The 21624-nt window shown below is 43.4% G+C and overlaps 1 protein-coding gene across 3 annotated transcripts in view; it reads left to right on the top strand.

The window, feature by feature from the left end:
• The window catches only part of VIP (vasoactive intestinal peptide), a 60440-nt gene that overhangs the window by 27338 nt on the left and 11478 nt on the right, over window positions 1-21624 (top strand). For 2 of the 3 annotated variants that reach the window (XM_050949919.1, XM_050949918.1), the window contains exon 1: window positions 16259-16319. The exons of the other annotated variant lie outside the window; for it this stretch is intronic. The gene's annotated coding sequence lies outside the window, so the exon portion shown is untranslated. Of the gene's footprint in view, window positions 1-16258; window positions 16320-21624 lie in introns of those variants that run through there. 3 annotated transcript variants of the gene reach the window in all.

Raw genomic sequence — 21624 nt, 5'->3', positions numbered from 1 at the left:
TCACACAAGAAGTCACTGGCAGAGCTATGATCAGAACTTCGATATTTTGACACTTTTTAAGCACTAGACAGTGCTTCCTCTTCTCTTCTTAAAATGAAATACTGTCCATACCTTAAATCACACTCATAAGCTATTGCCCATGTTTCATGCAGAGAACAGATTACTGCCATTCCAAGGTATTAACACAAATGGTTTCCACTATATTCCTTGACCTTTCCTTACTGAAGAACTTTGGTTTGCTTATTCAGACATCTACTGGATTATAATACTACTTCTCTGACCATGGTAGGTCTTTGCCAAATCAAATTTTTAAAGTTCACTTGCAATTTACCATGAAGTTTTTTAGTCATCTTGACATCTCGTCTTAAGTGTAAACTGAAAACTACATTTACTGGAAATGTCCACTCAGAAACGAAATGACACATGCCAGATCCCTGACCTATAGGTACTTTATAAAATTAGACAATGTCTGTGATACACTGCAGCTTCCGGAGAAAAGAAAGAAAACACTAATAGGAAATTTACCTCCACTATGTCCAAAACAGATTAAAGAAAAGAGTGTTGATGTACTTTATAGAGAGGAGGCCCATAAATCAACTTTGTCCAACCTTTTCAAACGTAGGTGCCTACATCTTTTTTTTTTTTTGGCACCTTGACAAAAGTGACCTGATTTGCAGAGGGGCTTATTTACCTTTTTAAAAAATGGTGATAAGGACAAAATCCTAATTATATGTGGGTTACAATTCAGTGTAATGACAACATAGACTTTTATTTCTGTAGCACTTTTCATCCAACAGGATGATTAAACCCTTTCACCTCAGGACTGGAAGGGGCTGCCAGTAGCTTTTCTTGAACCTCAGAGAGCAACAGAAGGGGGAGAGTTTTCCTCAGCTCAATGAGAATCATTCCCCCATCCCATCCTCATTCCATCATCCCCTCAGTATTCTCCCCGTCATCTACTGTTCCCCTAGTCTCTCTAAAACATAGGAATTATTACTTCAGCAGTTGACTATCACTGCTGGTGGTATTATAAATAGTCAAGGACTGTGGCCCTATTGTGCTAGGTGTTAGAAGGAAAAGATCTAGGGTGACCAGATAGCAAGTGTGAAAAATTGGGACAGGCGGTGGGGGGTGTAATAACCTTAGTCCCAGATTTGGACCTTAGCGTCCAAAATATGGGGGTTAGCATGAAAACCTCCAAGCTTAGTTACCAGCTTGGACCTGGTACCTGCTGCCACCACCCAAAAAATTAGAGTGTTTTGGGGCACTCTGGTCCCTCTGAAAAACCTTCCCTGGGGACCCCAAGACCCAAATCCCTTGAGTCTCACAACAAAGGGAAATAATCCTTTTTCCCTTCCCCCCTCCAGGTGCTCCTGGATAGATACACAGACACAAGCTCTGTGAATTCAAACAGAGTGAATCTCCCTCTCTGTTCCCAATCCTGGAAACAAAAAGTACTTTCCTATTCCCCCAGAGGGAATGCAAAGTCAGGCTAGCAATCCAACACACAAATCTCCCCGATTCCTTCCTCCCACCAATTCCCTGGTGAGTACAGACTCAATTTCCCTGAAGTAAAGAAAAACTCCAACAGGTCTTAAAAGAAAGCTTTATATAAAAAAGAAAGAAAAAATACAAATGTTCTCTCTGTATAGATGATACAACACAGGGCAATTGCTTAAAAGAATATTGAATAAACAGCCTTATTCAAAAAGAATACAAATCAAAGCACTCCAGCACTTATATTCATGCAAATACCAAAGAAAAGAAAACCATAGAACTTACTATCTGATCTCTTTGTCCTTACACTTAGAAACAGAAGACTAGAAAGTAGAGCTACTTCTCCAAAGCTCAGAGAGGCAGGCAGACGGAAAACAAAGACCTTAGACACTCAATTCCCTCCACCCAAAGTTGAAAAAATCCGGTTTCCTGATTGGTCCTCTGGTCAGGTGCTTCAGGTGAAAGAGACATTAACCCTTAGCTATCTGTTTATGACACGCCCCCCAAATTGCAGACAGTGGGGAAGCTCACTGGCGGCGATTTCCTTCTAGAACTTGAAAATAAACAGATTAATACAACACATACACCTTTACATATACTCCTAAGTATATAACTAACAGACTTCTACATTTTAAGAACACTTTTTAACTACTGAATTCTGGGAAACTCTCACGGGAGAGTGCATCAGCAACTTTATTAGAAGCTCCTGTGATGTGTTGAATTTCAAAATCAAAATCTTGGAGAGCTAAACTCCAACGAAGAAGTTTCTTGTTGTTCCCCTTGGCAGTATGAAGCCACTTTAGTGCAGCATGGTCAGTTTGTAGTTGGAACCGCCGTCCCCAAACATATGGGCGTAGCTTTTCCAGGGCGTACACAATGGCATAGCATTCCTTTTCACTGACTGACCAGTGACTTTCCCTCTCAGACAGTTTCTTGCTGAGAAACACGACAGGATGGAAGTTGTGATCTGTTGCTTCCTGCATGAGCACTGCTCCTATACCACGCTCAGATGCATCCGTGGTTACTAGGAATGGCTTGTCAAAATCCGGGGCCCTGAGCACAGGGTCAGACATGAGCGTTGCCTTAAGTTGGGTAAAGGCCTTTTGACACTCATCAGTCCACTTAACTGCATTTGGCTGGGTCTTTTTGGTCAGGTCGGTCAGTGGGGCAGCGATTTGGCTGTAGTGTGGTACAAATCGCCTGTAGTATCCGGCCAAGCCTAAGAAGGATTGGACCTGCTTTTTGGACCGTGGGACAGGCCACTTTTGGATAGCATCCACCTTGGCCTGTAGGGGGTTTATGGTTCCTCGACCCACCTGGTGCCCCAGGTACGTCACTCTGTTTTGGCCTATTTGACACTTTTTGGCCTTAACAGTTAGTCCTGCCTGCCTGATGCGCTCAAAGACCTTTTCCAGGTGTAGTAGGTGTTCGGGCCAGGAGTCTGAAAAAATGGCCACATCATCGAGGTAGGCAACTGCAAATTCTCCCAGTCCAGCTAGTAGACCATCTACCAGCCTCTGGAAGGTGGCGGGTGCATTTCGAAGGCCGAAAGGAAGGACATTGAATTCATACACCCCCGCATGGGTGACGAATGCTGACCTCTCCTTGGCAGGTTCATCTAGCGGTACTTGCCAGTACCCCTTGGTTAAGTCTATTGTAGAGATGAACTGGGCACGTCCCAACTTTTCCAATAGCTCATCGGTACGTGGCATTGGATAGTTGTCCGGACGAGTTACAGCATTTAGCTTACGGTAATCCACGCAAAAGCGTATTTCCCCATCTGGTTTGGGTACCAGAACCACTGGAGATGCCCATGCACTGGTAGATGAGCGGATTATACCCATCTGTAGCATGTTCTGGATCTCCCGTTCTATAGCAGCTTGGGCATGAGGAGACACTCGGTAGGGTGGGGTTCTGATTGGGTGAGCATTACCTGTATCAATGGAGTGGTATGCCCGTTCAGTCCGTCCTGGGGTGGCTGAGAACAATGGGACGAAGCTAGTGCACAGCTCCTTGATTTGTTGCCGCTGCAGACGTTCCAGGGTGGTTGAGAGGTTCACCTCTTCCACGCCACCGTCTTTTTTCCCGTCGTAGTAGACACCGTCAGGCCACTCAGCATCCTCTCCCTGGACTGTAAACTGACAAACCTGTAAGTCTCTGGAATAGAAAGGCTTGAGAGAATTAACATGGTACACTTTAGGCTTTAGTGAGGAATTGGGAAATGCTATGAGGTAGTTTACAGCTCCCAGGCGCTCTTGGACCGTGAATGGCCCTTCCCATGATGCTTCCATCTTATGGGCCTGTTGCGCCTTCAAGACCATAACCTGGTCTCCTACCTTGAAGGAACGTTCTCTGGCATGTCTGTCATACCAGGCCTTTTGCTCTTCTTGAGCATTCTTTAGGTTCTCTTTAGCAAGGGCTAAAGATTGTCGGAGGGTGCTTTGTAGGTTGCTTACAAAGTCCAGAATGTTAGTTCCTGGAGAAGGCGTAAACCCCTCCCATTGCTGCTTCACCAACTGTAATGGCCCCTTAACCTCGTGACCATACACAAGTTCAAATGGTGAAAACCCTAAACTGGGATGTGGTACAGCCCTGTAGGCAAACAGCAACTGCTGCAACACTAGGTCCCAATTATTGGAGAATTCGTTGATGAATTTACGTATCATGGCCCCCAAAGTTCCATTGAACCTTTCCACCAGGCCATTGGTTTGATGGTGGTATGGGGTGGCAACCAAGTGATTCACCCCATGAGTTTCCCACAGTTTTTCCATGGTCCCTGCCAGGAAATTAGACCCTGAATCTGTAAGGATGTCAGAGGGCCAACCTACCCTGGCAAAGATGTCTGTTAGGGCCAGGCACACAGTGTTAGCCCTGGTGTTGCCTAGAGCTACCGCTTCTGGCCATCGGGTAGCAAAGTCCACTAAAGTCAGTACGTACTGCTTTCCTCTGGGCGTCTTTTTTGGGAAAGGGCCCAGAATATCCACAGCTACTCGCTGAAATGGGACCTCAATTATGGGGAGTGGCTGGAGAGGGGCCTTGACCTGGTCTTGAGGCTTTCCCACTCTTTGGCATACCTCACAAGACCGGACATACTTGGCAACATCCTTGCCCATCCCCTCCCAGTGGAAGGACTTCCCCAACCGGTCCTTGGTTCGGTTCACCCCAGCATGGCCACTTGGATGATCATGGGCTAAGCTTAAGAGCTTCCCCCGGTACTTAGTTGGAACCACCAACTGTTTTTGCGGCTGCCATTCTTCCCGGTGTCCACCAGAAAGAATTTCCTTGTATAAAAGTCCTTGGTCTATAACAAACTGGGATCGATTAGAAGAGCTGAGAGGCGGTGGGGTGCTCCGTGCCGCCGCCCAAACTTTCTGAAGACTGTCATCTGCTTCCTGCTCAGTCTGGAACTGTTCCCTTGAGGCTGGGGTCACCAGTTCTTCCTCAGACTGTGGACTTGGGCTTGGTCCCTCTGGAAGCGATGTAGGTGATGGGGTTGTTTTCGTTGCTGGTGAACCGCTCTCTGCTGGTGCACCTGAGGGTATTTCAGGCTCTGGCTGAGCCTTTTGGGTATGGCTGTCTGTTGCTTCTGCCAGTTGTGGCTCGCTGGCGCCCACTGGCGTTGAGTTTGAAGAGGGGGTTTCACTTGCTGGTGCTGGTTGCTGTTCCAGTTCCGGGCCTGGGACTGGAGATGCTGTGGCTGTTTCAGTGGTAGGCATGGAATCCGGGTCCACTACCTCTGTCTGGGTCTCTGGTAACACAGACGGGGCCTCTGTGGACGGTTCAGGAACAGGAATGGGTCTGGAAGCTTGCCTGGTTGCTTGCCTGGTTGCTTGCCTGGTTTGGCTACGTGTAACCATTCCCACTCTCTTGGCCCGCCTCACCTGGTTGGCCAAGTCTTCCCCCAGTAGCATGGGGATAGGATAATTGTCATAGACTGCAAAAGTCCACATTCCTGACCAGCCTTTGTACTGGACAGGCAGTTGAGCTGTAGGCAAGTCTACAGCTTGTGACATGAAGGGGTAAATTGTAACTTTGGCCTTTGGGTTGATGAATTTGGGGTCAACGAAGGATTGGTGGATAGCTGACACTTGTGCCCCCGTGTCTCTCCACGCAGTAACCTTCTTTCCGCCCACTCTCAAATTTTCCCTTCGCTCCAAGGGTATTTGAGAGGCATCCGGGCCTGGGGATCTTTGGTGTGATGGTGGTGTAATGAATTGCACTCGCATGGTGTTCTTGGGACACTTGGCCTTGATATGTCCCAGTTCATTACACTTAAAGCATCTTCCATCTGATGGGTCACTGGGCCGAGGTGAGTTACTGGAGACTGGTGAGGTTGAAGGGTAGGGTATCTGTGGCTTTACTTGGGTGGTATGTGGGGTCTTTGGCTGTCCTCGGTTGTAGGGTTTATGGTCTGTGTGCCCCCTGGGGTAATCGTTCCCCTTGACAGTAGCTTTCTTGCTTTCTGCCAGTTCCATCCATTTGGCTCCAATCTCCCCCGCCTCAACGATATCTTTGGGATTTCCATCTTGTATGTACCGTGTGATGTCTTCAGGAACACCATCCAAGAACTGCTCCATTTGTATGAGGAGGTTCAGTTCTTCCAAGGTTTGAATGTTGTTTCCTGTTAGCCAGGCCTCATAGTTTTTTGCAATGTAGTAGGCGTGTTTGGGAAATGACTCCTCTGGTTTCCACTTTTGGTTTCTGAAACGCCGACGGGCATGATCTGGGGTTATCCCCATTCGGTATCTGGCCTTGGTTAGAAAAAGTTTATAGTCATTCATTTGGTGCTTAGGCATTTCAGCTGCCACCTCTGCTAAAGGTCCACTGAGCTGTGACCTCAATTCTACCATGTACTGGTCTTCGGGAATGCTGTACCCAAGACAGGCTCTTTCAAAATTTTCCAAGAAGGCCTCGGTGTCATCACCTGCCTTGTAGGTGGGAAATTTCCTGTGCTGTGGAGCAATATTTGGCGCCGGGTTGTTAGGGTTGGCTGGCACATGCAGCCCAGCTTTTGCCAACTCCAGTTCATGTTTTCTCTGTTTTTCCTTCTCTTCATTTTCTTTTTGTTGTTTTTTCCATTTCTCGGCGGTGGGCCGCCTCTCTTTCTCTTTCTCTTTCTCTTATTTCCATCTCTGTTTGTTTTATTTCCAGTTGTCGCCTGTGTTCAGCTTCTCTGACTTGCTCTTGGGCCTCAATTTTTGCCTTAGAAGTCATGATTCCTGTTTTCTTGTGTTGGGGTGCCCTCCGGTGTTTATCTTCTGAACTGCAGGTTCTCTGTTGCCTCCTGAAGTCTGCCTAGCAGCAGTGTTTTTTGTCCTTTTCTCTCTTTAGCTAATGTTCAATGAAGGGAAACCAGAAAAACCACTTTATTTGCATGCCTATAAGTGCTGGTATGACTCTCAATGGGAGTGCTATTGTGTGACAAAAGACTGTTAATAGTCCTTAACGACTTCTGCTTAACATGCAAGCCACAAACTGCGAGAGAGAGCAGAAAAAAAAATTCTCTCTGGTTCCCTTTTAAAACCAACTGTTTCTCTCTGCTAAAAAGCCCTTAGCAGAGAAAAGAAAAATATAATATTCCTACTGGCTTCTGGATTCTAGTCCCACCAGCTGCACACCATGTAATAACCTTAGTCCCAGATTTGGACCTTAGCGTCCAAAATATGGGGGTTAGCATGAAAACCTCCAAGCTTAGTTACCAGCTTGGACCTGGTACCTGCTGCCACCACCCAAAAAAATTAGAGTGTTTTGGGGCACTCTGGTCCCTCTGAAAAACCTTCCCTGGGGACCCCAAGACCCAAATCCCTTGAGTCTCACAACAAAGGGAAATAATCCTTTTTCCCTTCCCCCCTCCAGGTGCTCCTGGATAGATACACAGACACAAGCTCTGTGAATTCAAACAGAGTGAATCTCCCTCTCTGTTCCCAATCCTGGAAACAAAAAGTACTTTCCTATTCCCCCAGAGGGAATGCAAAGTCAGGCTAGCAATCCAACACACAAATCTCCCCGATTCCTTCCTCCCACCAATTCCCTGGTGAGTACAGACTCAATTTCCCTGAAGTAAAGAAAAACTCCAACAGGTCTTAAAAGAAAGCTTTATATAAAAAAGAAAGAAAAAATACAAATGTTCTCTCTGTATAGATGATACAACACAGGGCAATTGCTTAAAAGAATATTGAATAAACAGCCTTATTCAAAAAGAATACAAATCAAAGCACTCCAGCACTTATATTCATGCAAATACCAAAGAAAAGAAAACCATAGAACTTACTATCTGATCTCTTTGTCCTTACACTTAGAAACAGAAGACTAGAAAGTAGAGCTACTTCTCCAAAGCTCAGAGAGGCAGGCAGACGGAAAACAAAGACCTTAGACACTCAATTCCCTCCACCCAAAGTTGAAAAAATCCGGTTTCCTGATTGGTCCTCTGGTCAGGTGCTTCAGGTGAAAGAGACATTAACCCTTAGCTATCTGTTTATGACAGGGGGTAATAGGCATCTATGTAAGCAAAAGCCCCAAATATCAGGACTGTCCTTATAATCTGGTCACCCTAATTAAAGACCATTCCTGCCCCAAAGAGCATACAGTCCAAGTAAACAGCTTGAATGAGAGCTCACAATGTTCTATGGGCCACTAACTAGTCCAGTGCAAGCAGAAATTAATGAAACAAATCGCTTACAAAGGTTCAGCAGGTTCACTGAGCACACTCCTCCTTGTATCTCATCTGGAAAGGTTCCATGCTGGTTACATTGCCACTTGCTGCTACGGGAAGGGGGCAGACGCATGACGAGCATGAAACAAATTCTGCTGAGGTACTGCTGTAAACTGTAAACCAGTTTTATGTCTTCTGTTTGTACAGACATGATGAAATGGCAACAGGCACTGAAAACAAGATTTTCTTCGTTCAGCAGCAAAAACAGGCTGATTTTGCCCTTATGGACACTAAACGATAGAAATACTGGTGCTGAGTAGCCATTTGGCTTAAGTAAGTCTTTACTGGGGGGATAGAATGGCTCAGACTATTGGTAATTAGACAAACCTTTCACGTCTAGGCCACCAGGTCAAATCCAGACTCAGGTCTGTAGTTACTCAAAGTCATGGCCAGATGACAGCACTTTGGTGACTTATGTGGAAAAAAGGGAATGATATCCAATTTGTTCCTAGTGGACAGGTGTGAAAATCACAACTGGCAATAATCAGTGGTGGCTTTAGGTATTTTGCCACCCCAAGCGCTGCAGGCAGGCTGCCCTCAGTGGCTTGCCTGTGGGAGGTCCCTGTTCCCGCAGATTCGGTGGCATGCCTGTGGGAGGTCTGCCGAAGCTGCGGGACCAGCAGACCCTCTGCAGGCATGCCGCCGAAGGCAACCTGCCTGCCACCCTCGCAGTGACCAGCAGAGCGCCCCCCATGGCTTGCCACCCCAAGCACGCGTTTGGCATGCTGGTGCCTGGAGCTGCCCCTGACAATAATGTACAGCCTTTTGGATAAGATCAGTGAAGCCATCAATGATTAAAGGAAATTTAAGACTACTCTACTGCCTTAACTCTGCATATGGTCCTTCTAGAACTGGGCTGATGCACACTGGTGAGTCAGAGTGAGGAAGTTTTCTCTCTCCATGCTACATGTGTTTTGTGGACTTCTGTAAGTGTCAAAAAAGCACAAAATTCACTGGAAACTAAATATTATCCTCCATTACATTAACTATGCTATTTTCATTGCGGGTGAAAGGAAAGAATTTCAAGTATACCATTTAATAGAGACTATTTTTAGAGTGATTTAATAACTGATATTTCTCATGACACTAGGCAGTTCAGTAAGGAACATCTATCCCTCTTTCTGTGGATTCTGTCAAAATATTGGTAAAAATTCAGAGGTCTTCCTCAGACCTAATTATTTTGTTGCTTTGGCAAGCAATAGAAAAGGTGACACCAAAGAATCAGTTTGTGAAATGTATTGGCTTGCATTATTTGATAAAGCCTTATGAATTAGCTTGCCAGTATTGAACTGCTGTATTTCTTTTTCTGTAAGGCTTTGGGCACGTGTCATAAAATGGTATGGACAGTCACTTTGTAAAGCTTTGAAGTGCCTTGCAAAATCCTGGTAAATCCGTAATATAATAATTCATCATTCAGATATTTATGAGCTTCCTGAATAAAACAAGATGTCTCCTGCAGAAATCCCTGTGCACTGAACAAACATAGTTTTGCATATTTTACTTATATATTGGGTAAACTTTTCAAAAAGTGCCCAGGTGGCTTAGGATCCTAAGTCCCATTGACGTTCTCTGGGAATTTGGCTTCTGTCGCTTCTGAAGATGGAACTTAGGCTCCTTAGTAATGTAAGCACCCTTGTAAATTTTACAAATACGTTTTTTTAAAAAGCTTAAAATGTTAAAGGTTGAAAAGTAAAGCACTCAGAAATTAAGAAATGGCAGGATGTCAGGGCACGCATTCATTATATAGCCTTTAATAACATGATCACTAACTATTTTGAAACAGGACTCCTCAAGCTCTCTACAGAAATAGTAGTATGCCTACACACAGTGAATTGTGGGTTCAGGGCCTTTGATTGGACCACTCTGCTGGTTTAACTGGAATTGAAAAGGTCTCATGTTGCAATATCTTCACAGAACATGAATAAAAAAAATTACCAATTAGTAAAAATATTGATAATTTGTATTAAATTAATAATAATTTAGTACTGCTTCTTGTTATGCATTAAATTCACAGATTTCTTGGTTCTACTAAAATCACACAACCATCTTCCTTTACATTTCTCTTTTTGTAATTTTAGCTTATTTGCACCAAATCCTAAAGACCATTAAGGCCTCCTAATCCCATGGGCATGCCTGCACAGCCCTCAGCAGCAAGACTCTGAGCTCCGGTTGACAGATTCAAGCTAGCAGGGCTTGCTCTACTGGACTAAAAATAGCTGTGTAGATATTGTAGCTTGGTCTCTGTGACAAATGAAGGGAGGGAGGGATGGAGGGGTAGCTCCCTTTTATGGACACCCAGCCAGCCAGTTAGCTACAAAATCCCTGTTAGTAGCTGTTCTTTACTCACTTTACCTGTAAAGGGTTAAAAAAGCCCATAGGTAAAAGGAAGGAAGTGGGCACGTGACCGTAAGAGCCAATGGGAGGGCTCGAACTTTTTAAAATTGGGAAAAAACTTTCCCTTTGTCTGGTTGCAGTTGTTTTCTCTAGAGAGGAGACACAGAGCAGCAATGCTGTAAGAAGCTTGCGCCAGATATGAAAAATCATCAAATCATACCTAGAAACTACTTATTTGAAACCCCAGATATGTAAGTAGCTCAGGAAATGACTAGGAAGACACAATTAGGTTTATCTCTTTTATTTCTGTAAGGCTTGTGGACTCCTCTGTGCTAACACCAGGTGCTTTTGTTTGCTTGTAACCTTTACACTGGACCTCAAGAAAGTTATTTTAATACTTAATCCTTATAAGTGGTTCTTTTTAAAACCTAGCAATAGTCTGAGTTTTTAGATGTATTTTCTTTCCTTTTGTTTTTAATAAAATTTACCTTTTTAAAGAACAGGATTGGGTTTTTGTGTCCTAAGAGGTTTGTACATACGTAGTTTAATTAGCTGGTGGCAACAGCTGATTTCCCTTGATTCCCTCAGCTCTTCTCCAGAGCAGGGGTGAAAGAGCTTAAGGGTACCCCAAAGGGAGTAATTCCCAAGTGCTCCTTCCTGGGTTCAAAGGGGGGTTTTGCATTTGGGTGATGGCAGCATCTACCCATCCAAGGTCAGAGAGAAGTTGTAACCTTGGGAGTTTAATACAAGCCTGGAGGGGCCAGTATTAATTTTTAGAATCCTTGCTGGCCCCCACCTTCTGCACTTGAAGTGCCAGAGTGGGGAATCAGCCTTGACAGCTTTGACAGGCCCACTGTGTAGATGTACCCACTGAGGCTAGCTGCATGTGAGCCTGACTGATTTGAAAATGGTCAGCTAGTACAATAGGGGTTCTGAAAAGTTACTCTACCACTCTACAGTCTGAATCCACAGAGGTCCAGAAGGAGGTAAGAGGATCTTTACTTGTCATCTGAAGACCCTGATCTCCATGGAATCACAGTCAGGGAGGGAGGCAGGGAGCAAGGGTAGGCAGTCATCAAGCATCAAATTAACTATGTGCCATCCTTCCAGGGTTTGTTCACTGCATCAGTCTGCATCCTTGCAGCTTGGGAGCATCATTATTAGCTCAGGCAGTCAGTGAATTTGAACTGGCAGAGCCACTTGCAGTTTAAGAAGTAGGCTCAAGAAGGCATAAGTCTGTGAATGATATGAGGAGCATGGTACATCTCTTGTTAACGGCAAATGAACTCACTTCTGGTCTGTGACTAGTGCATAAAATGCACTCATTTTATTTTCTTCCATAAAGGGTTAAAGAGCATTTCGGCTCACACAGCCTGTTAAATATTTTCTCTCTCTCAGTCTGAGTGTTTTTTGGTCTACAGATATTTGTGTGAAGTCTTAAAATACAGTGACAGGGATGTCAATCACCAGGGCAATAACAAATCCATGTCTGAAAACAATTCACAAGGGCCATATATTGCTTGATAAATTTACTGGTGAAGTGAAGATGTCACACAACTCATAGTCCTTGATGTCATCGAGTGCATTTAAATGCATTTACTGGGATCACAAGAGATATAAATAGGTGCTCTTGCTTCCTCCAGAGCTCCTGGATGACACTGAACTGCCAGTTGATTTAAACGCTACTGCCCACTTTACAAAAGATTTGGAAACGGAGTGTAGATATTACATATCTATACGTATATTTATTTATTTTGTTTTATTTCTTGACAGTGAACTCAGACTAAATCAATGCTGAAGGAAACTTTTCAGGCTAGCTGTTTAGCCATGGTTAATTTACATCTGGATGGCAAATCCATTCTCCTTTCAGGGTCAGCTATAGCATAGATACCAAAAGAAAAGAAAAGTAACATGGTTCTTTAAATATTACTGTACTGGGGATAGATTTGCAAATAGTGCATGTTAACTGCATGGTTGATGACTAAGGTGTGGAAAATAGCGTGTCCAGCAAAGCATTTAGGCACATGCTTAACTTTAAGCCTGTGAATAGTCACATTGATGGTTGACTGGATTAGGATTTGCTCTATTATTGACTTCAGTGGGACTACTCATGGATTTAAGTCCTTTGCTGACTCAAAGCCTAATTTCTTAAACTATGTAATTCCAGTGACTAAATTTAGGAGCATAATTTGTGCCCTAACTACTGAATGCTGCTTATTAAAATGCTTCTTGCTGTGATGGGTTGGATCACAGAAACCCCCTTGGAGCTGCCAACTGATGTGCCAAGACTACTTCTGCCCCTGCTTTCCTGGCCAGCCTGGGACTCCAGCACCCTGTCTTGTTGAGCCAGACATGCCAGTCTGCTCCAAGACGGACACAGGGTCTGAACCACGTGCCCCAACGCTGCAGACTTAACTGAAAGCAACTTAAGAAGTGTTCCTGTCTTTAACACTCAGATGCCCAACTCCCAATGAGATCCAAACCCCAAATAAATCAGTTTTACCCCGTATAAAGCTTATTCAAGGTAAATTCATAAATTGCTCATCCTCTATAACACTAATAGAGAGATATGCACAGCTGTTTCCTCCCCCACCCTCCCCGAGGTATTAATACATACTCTGGATTAATTAATAAGTAAAAAGTGATTTTATTAAATACAGAAAGTAGGATTTAAGTGGTTCCAAGTAGTAACGGACAGAACAAAGTGAATTACCAAGTAAAATAAAATAAAACACGCAAATCTAAGCCTAATACTGTAATAAAACTGAATACAGATAAAATCTCACCCTCAGAGATCCTTCAATAATTTTCTTTCACAAACTGGATGCCTTCCTAGTCTGGGCACAATCCTTTCACCTGGTACAGCCCTTGTTCCAGTTCAGGTGGTAGCTAGGGGATTTCTCATGATGGCTCCTCCATTGTTCTGTTCCACTCACTTATATATCTTTTGCATAAGGGGGGAATCCTTTGTCTCTCTCTGGGTTCTCACCCCCCCTTCTAAATGGAAAAGCATCAGGTTAAAGACGGATTCCCGTTCAGGTGACATGATCACATGTCACTGTAAGACTTCATTATCCACTTACCAGCACACACATATACAGGAAGACTTACAAGTAAAACAGAGCCATCTACAGACAATTGTCCTGGTTAATGGGAGCCATCAAGATTCCAAATCATCATTAATGGCCCACACTTTGCATAATTACAATAGGCCCTCAGAGTTATATTTTATATTTCTAGTTTCAGATACAAGAGTGATGCGTTTGTACAAATAGGATGATCACACTCAGTAGATTATAAGCTTTGTAATGACACTTTACAAGAGACCTTTTGCATGAAGCATATTCCAGTTACATTATATTCATACTCATCAGCATACTTTCATAAAAATCACAGAAATTTAATGTCGATATATGTAAAGTAATGCACATTGGAAAAAATAACCCCAACTATACACACAATATGCTGGGGGCTAATTTAGCTACAACGAGTCAGGAAAAAGATCTTGGCATCATTGTGGATAGCTCTGTGAAGATGTCCACGCAGTGTGCAGAGGCAGTCAAAAAAGCAAACAAGATGTTAGGAATCATTAAAAAGGGGATAGAGAATAAATTATTGCCCTTATATAAATCTATGGTACTCTCACATCTCAAATACTGTGTACAGATGTGGTATCCTCACCTCAAAGAAGATAATCTAGCACTAGAAAAAGTTCAGAAAAGGGCAACTAAAATGATTAAGGGTTTGGAGAGGGTCCCATATGAGGATAGATTAAAGAGGCTAGGCCTCTTCAGCTTGGATAAGAGGAGACAAAGGGGGGTATGATAGAGGTATATAAAATCATGAGTGATGTGAAGAAAGTGGATAAGGAAAAGTTAGTTACTTATTCCCATAATACAAGAACTAGAGGTCACGAAATGAAATTAATAGGTAGCAGGTTTAAAACAAATAAAAGGAAGTTCTTCTTCACACAGCGCACAGTCAACTTGTGAAACTCCTTACATGAGGAGGTTGTGAAGGCTGGGACTATAACAATGCTTAAAAGGGAACTGGATAAATTCATGGTGGCTAAGTCCATAACTGGCTATTAGCCAGGAAGGGTAAAAAAATGGTGCCCTTAGCCTCTGTTCATCAGAGGATGGATGGATGGATGGCAGGAGAGAGATCACTTGATCATTGCCTGTTAGCTTCACTCCCTCTGGGGCACCTGGCATTGGCCACTGTCGGTAGACAGATACTGGGCTAGATGGACCTTTGGTCTGACCCGGTACGGCCGTTCTTATGTTCTTAGAGTGCAATGTCACACTTGCGTGTTAAATTAATGACTACACTACCAGGCCTCTCTATTCATCTTTCATTCTTGTTTAGGTATGAATGAGGCATGGTATCTCCACCATGGATTGCCTGTTGATGGACATAAAGGAGCTCCTTACACCCACTGTGTAGGCATATAAGAGGGCTCATGAATGAGCTCTTAGTAACTGATCAGTAATCAATGTCCTGCTTGACCTTGAAGAGGACCTTTTCTTCACTGCAGTATTTGTAAGGCATTTTGTGTGATATAAGATCAAAGAGGAGAACTCCTGAGTCACAACCTCCTCAGAGGCAATGTAGGTTTAGTTGTTTATTTAAACCTGGTTTCCTCTGAATGCCACATCATATCAAACCTCTGGATGGCACCTATATGTATCAGTGACATGGGGACTGACAGCAATAAGGGCTCTGTTGAACTTCTTTAGGGTCATTGTCTCTCACTGCTAGAGGCCTCTGCCAGGGGAAGGCACAGCATCAGGGAGGGGAACAAGGTCATTCCTGGGTGTCCATTTGGGAGAGAGGCCTCTCAGCTGGGAGTCCTGAAGTTACTAAGGGCAGTTGGAGAGCAAAGCTGCACAATGCCAGTTCCAGCACAAACAGGCCACTTTCACCACCTGATCTGCCCCAGAGACTGCACAGCACAGCACTGAACTAACTCTAGCAATGTGAGGCCTCAGCAGTGACTAACGGCGCCAGAAAACCTGGACACCAGAGGGATGTTGTCATGGGTCGCTGGCCCCTTTAAAGGGAGTCCAAGTCCAGGCTATGATTGATGAGCTAATTTAAAGGGAACATGCCCATCTAGACAGCTAATTAAACAGTGGGGATGCATAGAGGGTGGCCAGGGTCAACCCTCCCCCCCCCCAGATTTACAGCTTAGCTTGAACTGAGCATGCTTACATGGACTGAGTATGCTCAATAACACTGCTGAAGAGAGCTGCCTTCACTCACCGCCCCTTCCACTATCGGCAGGCATGGGTCACCTCTGTAATTAAATAATGAGCACCTGAACCAATTAAAAGGCCATCAGGGCTCAGTTACAGGGAGGTGGGCACAGACAGAGAAGCTCTCCTAAGGGAATGGAGCTCTCAGAGGAACACAGGCCCTAAGCAGAAGGGCTGTGCAACCCCTAACACCAAGGGGAGAGACTTTATTTCAAGTGTATTTGTACATAATAAAGTAGAACCCCAACAGCAGAATTTTGTCTTATGCACTTTTGGACTGCGCTGAGTGGGTCTTGAGAAAAGAGAAGCAGATGTAGAGTGCCTGCAGTGCCACAATAGGTCAGGAGGGGGCACTACAGAGCAGACATGCCCTGCAACAGGCATGTTCCAATGAATTGTGCCAAAGGGAGAAAAGCCAGTTAAAACTGAGCTTGAGAAACCCCCACTAAACTCATCTCCTTCATTTTGTTACATTATAACAGCCTGAGGAATCCAACAGCATAACCAGCAAACACAGTGTAAGTTACTCTGTTATTCACAATTACTAGTGTGCAGAAGTATCTGTGATTATATCTTGTGGGAGGGACAAATGGAGTGCATTTATTGTAGTTTATTTCTGTTTCACTAGCTATAATCCTATCTAACCACTGACCCAAGTTCCTTGTCCCCCCTTATCTAATGAATAGACAACCTTGTGTCTAAATCTCAATCTGGTTTCCTACAGTGTTTTGCTGTTTCTGCAGAAGCTCGGCATTAAGTAATATTTGTTTGTTTTCTGGAGATTGCCAGGTGAAGGTACCAGGTGTTAATTTAGATTGAATCCAGGGGTAATTTATACTCTTGCCACAATTTTAGCACATATTATATAATCCCTTGGGTGTAAGAATGGCTACATTTACACTTGTGTAATTTCTGGGTCTGAGTCCTCTGTGCCTAGTGCTGTTATTGAAGGATAGACAGCCAGAGTTTGGGTGATATCATTCCCCATCAACTGGTTTCAGGTTCCGGCTAATAATCTTTCCCCTGCATTTTAATTTTCCCCTTCTTTTCAACAAGAAAATGTAATGCATGATCTCTGAGTTTGCACATGCACCTACCTGTAGAGCTTCCCAAGTGTCATAATACTTTGATTTGCCAAATAACTTAGCTATTGATACTGTGACATACAAAAGTTGCTGATAATAATAGTTTCTCACTCTGGTGCCAACTGCTTTTTACCTTTCTCCTATAGGAAGCCACCAGGGTCTGCCTTATAATTTACAAGATTCCAAATTGCAAGTGGTTGTAGATCAGGTCATGAGTTTTCTCCTTTTCAAGTCCCACTTCTGGCAATACTGGACAATTAGAATCATCTGCCTTTGTCCTTGCTGCTGGATTGGGGTGTTCAGGTCTGCTACTGAGTTGCATAGGGTCCTTCTAATCATGGATCCCCTTGCAGTTGCTTCTATTTCTTATGCTTAGCTATGGCCCTGGGATCAATCCAGTGCCTTAAAAATACCTTTGCTACATTCTGGAAGAAGGGAATAGCATGAGTACAGCTACTGCTGTAGCTTGATCATTCATCTGGATCCCTAAGATCAGATCTGGATCGATGAAATTTGAAATCAAGTTTCAGGTCAATTACAACCTGGACCTTCCTAAAGTTTGTCAGTATCCAAAATCTAAGGCTTGCGGTTCAGCTCATGTCTAAAGAGTAGTTAACAAAATTTTAGAATGTTCCTGCACTGAATGTTTCATTCGTATCTCTTAAAGACCTTTTAATTCTTTTGCACTTCTTCACTTAAGAAATCAGGGCATACAATGATGTACATGTGATAGTTGTCGTAATTATTGCTGTGTTGATTAATGTCTCTTTTTGTCTGTTGCAACTGAATCTATCTTTTACTTCTCTCATCCTCCTTCCAAAATTGTTAGGAATCCAATTAGGAGTAAGTTTATTTATGTGGAGTTAATAATGTGGAATACATTGATTGCACTACCATGTTCACTGGAACATTTTTTAATGCTTCATGTGGGGTAAAAAAGTATAATGAGCCATTGATTTATCAGCCAAGAAACAAATTAAACTAGATGTAGGGTTTTATTGTTTGTTTGTTCCAGTGACTTGTGGAGTTGAACTAACACTGTATTAGAACTGTCTCTCTCTTGTTCATGATCACTGTAGAAATGGTTTCACAATTAATATTAAAAATAAGATCAAAACTGAAATTTATGAAAGAAGAAACTAACAGATTGATGATTTCTTCTCTGTAGTTTATTTAAGTAAATTAATTATGTTGATTGTGTTTTTTCTCAGCCAGAGTAGTGTACATTAGGGGTAGTTTAAGGTACATAGAAAGCCTCATCAGCATATCATACTATGCCCTCTGCACTCTTTATACATACATGCAATTTTAGAAAACATCTTTAGGCTGATTTAAAATGAAAACAATAGGAATAATTTGCTTGAGACTGAAGCATCTTCTAATTGATTTCCACAATCACTTTTTAATTGTTGCCTTGTGGAGTTTAGTAAACAGGAAATGTGGGGTGGAGGGGTGGCCGGGCCAAAGGGTGTTGTGACCTGGCACCTGGGGAGTCTGCTTTTGTATGGCAGAGCGCAGGGCAGTCCGCTGAGAACTCAACTCCTGGTGGTGCCAGCTCATGCATTGTGTGGGTAAGAGAGAAGGTTGATTGTCAGGGGGAAGGATGAGCTGGTGCTGGAATGGGGTCTCTACCCATTGGAATCCAGAATCCCTTCCCCCAAGAAACATCTGAATTGGTAACAAAAAGCAAGGGCACAGTGTGAATGGTGGAGATTCTAAACAGGTCCATTGGAACACAACCTATAACATGCAAGAGATGACAGCACACCATAGTACTTCCTGAGGCAGGGTTTGTGAAGTGCTAGATGTTTTTACTTTTCTTTTAGAGCATGCAAGCCACTGAAACCATTGTCTCTTTATACATTTGTTTAAAAAACCAATACTACGATAAGTCATTTGTCATGTCTGCCAATTTAATTTCATTTATTTGATATGAAGAAGTTATAAAGCACTGATGTGGTAAGCACTGATGTGACTTCAATGAAACCATGCTGATTTTCAGCAGCTGAAGAGTATTGACCTAAGAATTTTTTTAATACATCAGTTTCAGCACATTTCAGACATAATAAATAGCCGTATACACAAAAGTTATGTTAGCCAGAAATTCATAGCCAGCCGACAAATATCCAGCTCTCCTCCAGAAAGTTTGTGGCCATTTTAGTTCACAGTATATGGTTGAGTATGTTGTGTGTACATACACACCTATGTATACGACCACATGCGCACGCGTGCACACACCCCCACACACTTTTCCTGCAATTTTTTCCAAATTCTGCAGTCTTTCCTGAAATATCTCAAATGACAAGGTTTCTGTGATTATTCAGTGTTCTACAATTCCATTTTTGAGAAACTTTTTCTGATATTCAAACTAAAGTTTCCTTAATTTAATTTCATCCCACTACTAGTTATACCACACTCTAGAACCCAAAACAGATCTTTAAATTCTTTGGTGATTACACCCTTCAAATACTTTTGGACAGCTATATTCTTATTCTTTTGCTTGCTTAAAAGAAGGTAAGATGTGGTTAGGTAAGATGAATAAAAATAAACCAAAGGACCCCAGCTAATGTGGGCTCTTTGTTGAGTGAGTATAGAAGTGGAGTGCTACGCAGAGATATTCCTGTTGAAAACTTTGGCATTTCATGGGCTGTCAGCTGCAAAATACTATCTTGAGTGGCAGGGGATGGATCATTTGATGATTCCTGTTCTGTTCATTCCCTCTGAAGCACCTGGCATTGGCCTCTATTAGAAGACAGGATACTGGGCTAGATGGACCATTGGTCTGACACAGTATGGCCATTCTTATGTTCTTATCTTCCTGAAAATTATCTGTGCCCAGTTCTTACTCAGTGGAAACTCCGCAAGTGTTATCTCATATTGTTTCCTGATAACTTTTTCCTTGTGGAAAAAGGTTTTCCCATCAGTGGAAAATGCCTCAGGCCTGTGGATCCACCTAGATCTCAAGGGATCAGCAAGTGGCAACCAGCATTCATGTAGGGACTGCTTGTCTCTCCTATGTCTCCTTAGGCAGTCATGTTTTCTTGTATGCATGGCTTGTGCCTACCCAAGTGTTGGCATTATGGAAATACAACACAATAATATTATTATTTCAAGAGGAGATTCCAAAACCCAGAAGAGGAAGTAGTAATTTGTAGTAGCTTCCCCAGAAGATTTTGAAGGAGAGGAGAGTTTGGTAGGGAACTCTACTTGCCACCCCAGTCTCCTCCTTGCTCATCCTGCAGATATCTACCCTACAGAGAGACTCTGTGGCAGGAGGAGAGAGAGTCAAGAGAAAAAGAGGAAGCGTGCTATGGAAGTGACATAATCCCCTTCTGCACCACTTAGCCTGGTTTCACAGGAGGAAATAGAGGGTGGCATGGGGTCATCTTTGGAGAAGAAAGATAATCCAGTCTGGAAAGAGGGAGTTGGCATGTCTTTACTTGCCTAAGCAGTGCCTCACCATCTACACTGCTACTTATGCCTATTCTAGCGGTGTGCACAGAGTATGTATTCTACATGTTGCCATGAGGAGTCTGCTGTGTAAGGGTACATCTACACTGCAATTGAACACCCACAGCTGGCCCATGTCAACTGACTTGGGCTTGTGGGGCTGTTTAATTGAGGTATAGATGTTGAGACTTGTGCTAGAGCCAGGGTTCTGGGACCCTCTGAGTGGGGAGGGTCCCAGAGCTCAGGCTCCAACATGAGGCCACATATCTGCACTGCAGTTAAACTGCACCTTAGCCCAGGCCCCATGAACCAGAGTTGCTGTATATGTTTAATTGCAGGTTAGACAGACTTTAAAAGAGGTAGGTTCAGTTCCCAGCTCTGCCATTGACTTCATCTATGACCTTGGGCAAGTCACTTAGTCTTTCTGGGCCTTCATTTCTTATTTGTGAATGGGGATAATGCCCTACCTTTCAGGGGACTGGGAGCTGCTCAGATACTGGGTCTATGGGAGCAATATAAGACAGACAGCTCTTTCAGGAAGGGTGTCACATCTAGACAGAGCCTGCTGTTTAACCTCATCCACACAGCTCAGAATTGAGCTCCACAAAACATCTGTTAGTGCTTTGCCTCGTCTAATTCTCTACTAGCCACATACATGCCTTGTGAGATTAGCAACAAGGTCGTGGCAAAACAGGGAGTTCTACATGCTTCCTATATCAGGAGGTACCTGATTTTTCCCATCCTAGACCAAGAATATCCATGTTTGACATTCACTCCTGTACTCGGTTTATTAGGCTAGACGCAGGGGAATTCCTTTTCTATCAAGCCACCACAAGCCAAGAATGTCAGCGCTTTAGCGTGTAGGTGGCGCTCGCGCCACATGTAGATCTTGAGGTTTCACGCTTTCATGAAACTCACCCGCATGCTTTTTGCCAGCTGTTTGTTGTGAAACTTTTCCAGGGAATTGGCTGGACAAAGAACCCTGCTCGGGAATAACCTTTGCAAGAGCAGCTTCAGTTCTACGTGTGCGAACGCTCTAACGTTGCCAAAGTCACACGCTCCCACACAGATAACTCGTCTTTCAAAATTAGGAGTATCTTCCCTAAAACTTTTACCTGTGTTCTTCCACAGGCCCCTTCCACTGCCTGAACTTTCAAAAATGCCATTTACCAATCGTTTGAAGCACTTTATTTAAGCCTCTGTTTATCATCACTAGCCAGCAGTGCAGCACCTTGTAAACTCCACGTAGAACATTTAAGAGGAAAAACTTCACCAGAAGTCAGGTGAA

Source organism: Gopherus flavomarginatus, chromosome 4 (genome assembly GCF_025201925.1).
Source record: "Gopherus flavomarginatus isolate rGopFla2 chromosome 4, rGopFla2.mat.asm, whole genome shotgun sequence".
In the NCBI taxonomy this organism is placed as follows: Eukaryota; Metazoa; Chordata; order Testudines; family Testudinidae; genus Gopherus; species Gopherus flavomarginatus.
Note: the sequence above shows the minus strand (reverse complement) of the source record. Positions and strands in the feature narration are given on the sequence as shown.